Consider the following 5,000-nt stretch of genomic DNA (forward strand, 5'->3'; position numbering starts at 1 on the left):
GTTATCGGAATTAACCAGACAAATCGCTCCACCAACTAAGAACGGCCATGCACCACCACCCACCGAATCAAGAAAGAGCTATCAATCTGTCAATCCTTCCGGTGTCCGGGCCTGGTGAGGTTTCCCGTGTTGAGTCAAATTAAGCCGCAGGCTCCACTCCTGGTGGTGCCCTTCCGTCAATTCCTTTAAGTTTCAGCTTTGCAACCATACTTCCCCCGGAACCCAAAAGCTTTGGTTTCCCGGAGGCTGCCCGCCGAGTCATCGGAGGAACTGCGGCGGATCGCTGGCTGGCATCGTTTATGGTTAGAACTAGGGCGGTATCTGATCGCCTTCGAACCTCTAACTTTCGTTCTTGATTAATGAAAACATACTTGGCAAATGCTTTCGCTTCTGTTCGTCTTGCGACGATCCAAGAATTTCACCTCTAACGTCGCAATACGAATGCCCCCGCCTGTCCCTATTAATCATTACCTCGGGTTCCGAAAACCAACAAAATAGAACCGAGGTCCTATTCCATTATTCCATGCACACAGTATTCAGGCGGGCTTGCCTGCTTTAAGCACTCTAATTTGTTCAAAGTAAACGTGCCGGCCCACCGAGACACTCACTCAAGAGCACCCTGGTAGGATTGCAACGGGGTCCGCCTCGGGACGCACGAGCACGCACGAGGCGCGTCGCACGCCTTCAGCTCGCCCCACCGGCAGGACGTCCCACGATACATGCCAGTTAAACACCGACGGGCGGTGAACCAACAGCGTGGGACACAAATCCAACTACGAGCTTTTTAACCGCAACAACTTTAATATACGCTATTGGAGCTGGAATTACCGCGGCTGCTGGCACCAGACTTGCCCTCCAATAGATACTCGTTAAAGGATTTAAAGTGTACTCATTCCGATTACGGGGCCTCGGATGAGTCCCGTATCGTTATTTTTCGTCACTACCTCCCCGTGCCGGGAGTGGGTAATTTGCGCGCCTGCTGCCTTCCTTGGATGTGGTAGCCGTTTCTCAGGCTCCCTCTCCGGAATCGAACCCTGATTCCCCGTTACCCGTTACAACCATGGTAGGCGCAGAACCTACCATCGACAGTTGATAAGGCAGACATTTGAAAGATGCGTCGCCGGTACGAGGACCGTGCGATCAGCCCAAAGTTATTCAGAGTCACCAAGGCAAACGGACCGGACGAGCCGACCGATTGGTTTTGATCTAATAAAAGCGTCCCTTCCATCTCTGGTCGGGACTCTGTTTGCATGTATTAGCTCTAGAATTACCACAGTTATCCAAGTAACGTGGGTACGATCTAAGGAACCATAACTAATTTAATGAGCCATTCGCGGTTTCACCTTAATGCGGCTTGTACTGAGACATGCATGGCTTAATCTTTGAGACAAGCATATGACTACTGGCAGGATCAACCAGGGAGCTGCGTCAACTATAGCTGAGCAGCCGGCCGCCCGGGAGTGTGTCCCGGGGGCCCGCGCGAACACGCAAGCGTCCGCTCAATTATTCTGCAAACAGGAGGAGGCTGAGCTCCCCTGCACAATACACCTCGAAACCCTCTCAGGTCCCGGCGGCGCGCAGCGCCGTCCTAAGTACTTGGTCGGGTTCGAGAGAGGCGCAATCGCCCGGAGTTTGGCGAGTAGACGCTTTAGGTGCGACCACCCGTGCTCCCAACTGAGCTTGCCGCTGCCGACAGAGGCCCGGGAGCGTGCTGTCGTGGCATTGCCGGCGGGAGACAACACGCGCCACCTACGGTGGCCGGCAGCTCCAACGCCAGCGCCACAGAAGGACAAAAGCCCCACTTGGGTGCCGAAGCGAACTCTCCCAGCACAGCGCACGCGCCAACACGTCCGCACAGCTGCGATACAATCCACCTGCGAGAACCGCAGAGGCGACCGAGCAGCAGACGGCGTCGCGGCGCCGAGCGCCGGGCGGCGGCGCATCCTCAGCGCACACAGTCCTCAATCGGACCAGCACACTGCAGATGTCCACCGCGCTTCGCACCGGGCCCGCGAGGACCTACTTTGGCCGCACGGCGCCGCGTGCAGGGTGCGCCGGCGCGCAGCTGCGCCGCCTGCCGCCTCCGTCGGCCGGCGCGCCTGCCACTGGCCGCCCCCACCAGCCGGCTGTAGCGCGTGCGCCCACGCACCGCGCGGCCAGCACGCCGGAAGGCCCCCCCTCACCGGCCGGGGACGGTCCCACCCAGCCACCGCCGCGTATCGCTTCACACCCACATGCCATTCACGTTCGTGGGCATGGTGGGTATCGCTGAAACAACCGGTTGGTAGCTCAACCGATCGTCGCCATCACTGATTCACCTCTAGCGAGAACAACCGCACCACAACGGTTTACCAGTTCTTCATTTGCGTAACGTCACCAGCAAACGTAGACGTCCATCGCCATTTGCAAATTCAACGATTGTTGCATGCCTGTGTCAGGTGTCACGACACACTATGTCTGCCCACATACACGCAACAACATGTGCACGCTTCGCGAACACGTGGAAGGTGGCCCCCGTACGTATGCGATGTCCATTGCGCGAACGACTGTCAACCGGCCTCTGTCGCATGTCGCAGATGTGGAACGCAGTGCACCATGCTATCACGGTGTGTGAGAAGAGACGACTACGTCTGACAACACGCGCCACTACATCAACAGACGGCTCATGCTGATCGCCATCCACGGCATACCATACTGCAATCCAGCTCTTATAGGGAGACGACACGTAGCTGAGTGCACAATATTTGGACCGTATGGTTCGCCGTTGTTGGCGCAGTCGTGGTACGGTCACACATGTACCACGATGTATCATTCAGTACATGAGGACCAATGTGCGGTACAGTGTGTGATTTGGACGTACAACATCAGCGGACAGTTGCCACAAGCCGTACCACAACGTAGGCTGTGCTTCGCCATGCGAATGCCAATGAACAACTGCGAAGGGCATTGAGCATGTACGTCCTGCCGCCATCCGCATTACAGTGTATAGCTGCAAGGTGTTTAACATGAAGCGATACTCTGGGGACCGGGCAGTGCGAGTAGCAAACTATATTGTGGGGGTTGCAGTTAGGCAACACTACACTAATTTAACGCGTCGTATGACAATTACAGAGCAGGTTAAGGCCCAACGTGTGTTGGGTTAAGGCCCAACGTGTGTTGGGTTAAGGCCCAACGTGTGTTGGGTTAAGGCCCAACGTGTGTTGGGTTAAGGCCCAACGTGTGTTGGGTTAAGGCCCAACGTGTGTTGGGTTAAGGCCCAACGTGTGTTGGGTTAAGGCCCAACGTGTGTTGGGTTAAGGCCCAACGTGTGTTGGGTTAAGGCCCAACGTGTGTTGGGTTAAGGCCCAACGTGTGTTGGGTTAAGGCCCAACGTGTGTTGGGTTAAGGCCCAACGTGTGTTGGGTTAAGGCCCAACGTGTGTTGGGTTAAGGCCCAACGTGTGTTGGGTTAAGGCCCAACGTGTGTTGGGTTAAGGCCCAACGTGTGTTGGGTTAAGGCCCAACGTGTGTTGGGTTAAGGCCCAACGTGTGTTGGGTTAAGGCCCAACGTGTGTTGGGTTAAGGCCCAACGTGTGTTGGGTTAAGGCCCAACGTGTGTTGGGTTAAGGCCCAACGTGTGTTGGGTTAAGGCGCAACATAGGTTAGGTTAAGGCGCAACATAGGTTAGGTTAAGGCGCAACATAGGTTAGGTTAAGGCGCAACATAGGTTAGGTTAAGGCGCAACATAGGTTAGGTTACGGCGCAACATAGGTTAGGTTACGGCGCAACATAGGTTAGGTTAAGGCGCAACATAGGTTAGGTTAAGGCGCAACATAGGTTAGGTTACGGCGCAACATAGGTTAGGTTAAGGCGCAACATAGGTTAGGTTAAGGCGCAACATAGGTTAGGTTAAGGCGCAACATAGGTTAGGTTAAGGCGCAACATAGGTTAGGTTAAGGCGCAACATAGGTTAGGTTAAGGCGCAACATAGGTTAGGTTAAGGCGCAACATAGGTTAGGTTAAGGCGCAACATAGGTTAGGTTACGGCGCAACATAGGTTAGGTTAAGGCGCAACATAGGTTAGGTTAAGGCGCAACATAGGTTAGGTTAAGGCGCAACATAGGTTAGGTTATGGCGCAACATAGGTTAGGTTACGGCGCAACATAGGTTAGGTTACGGCGCAACATAGGTTAGGTTAAGGCGCAACATAGGTTAGGTTAAGGCGCAACATAGGTTAGGTTAAGGCGCAACATAGGTTAGGTTAAGGCGCAACATAGGTTAGGTTAAGGCGCAACATAGGTTAGGTTAAGGCGCAACATGGGTTAGGTTAAGGCGCAACATGGGTTAGGTTAAGGCGCAACATGGGTTAGGTTAAGGCGCAACATGGGTTAGGTTAAGGCGCAACATGGGTTAGGTTAAGGCGCAACATGGGTTAGGTTAAGGCGCAACATGGGTTAGGTTAAGGCGCAACATGGGTTAGGTTAAGGCGCAACATGGGTTAGGTTAAGGCGCAACATGGGTTAGGTTAAGGCGCAACATGGGTTAGGTTAAGGCGCAACATGGGTTAGGTTAAGGTACAATATGGGTTAGGTTAAGGTACAATATGGGTTAGGTTAAGGTACAATATGGGTTAGGTTAAGGTACAATATGGGTTAGGTTAAGGTACAATATGGGTTAGGTTAAGGTACAATATGGGTTAGGTTAAGGTACAATATGGGTTAGGTTAAGGTACAATATGGGTTAGGTTAAGGTACAATACGGGTTAGGTTAAGGTACAATACGGGTTAGGTTAAGGTACAATACGGGTTAGGTTAAGGTACAATACGGGTTAGGTTAAGGTACAATACGGGTTAGGTTAAGGTACAATACGGGTTAGGTTAAGGTACAATACGGGTTAGGTTAAGGCACTTGGGGGGGGGGGGGGGGCCCGGTTTGTTGATTGTGATTATCGTAAGTAAATGACTGCGGCATCATCTGATTTGCCACGTCAGGGTGCACCTTTGGCTCATAACAGGCGGCGCT

General features: G+C 53.3%; 1 non-coding gene across 1 annotated transcript in view; it reads right to left on the reverse strand.

Annotated features, from left to right (window-relative positions):
• Positions 1–1,422, reverse strand: part of LOC124565983 — a 1,910-nt gene extending 488 nt beyond the window's left edge. Inside the window, exon 1 of the ribosomal RNA XR_006970744.1 lies at positions 1–1,422. This exon is cut by the window's left edge and continues 488 nt beyond it. This is a non-coding gene — a ribosomal RNA (small subunit ribosomal RNA).
• Positions 1,423–5,000: the final 3,578 nt, after the last annotated feature.

The sequence above is a fragment of the Schistocerca americana genome, unplaced genomic scaffold, assembly GCF_021461395.2.
Source record: "Schistocerca americana isolate TAMUIC-IGC-003095 unplaced genomic scaffold, iqSchAmer2.1 HiC_scaffold_1361, whole genome shotgun sequence".
NCBI lineage: Eukaryota > Metazoa > Arthropoda > Insecta > Orthoptera > Acrididae > Schistocerca > Schistocerca americana.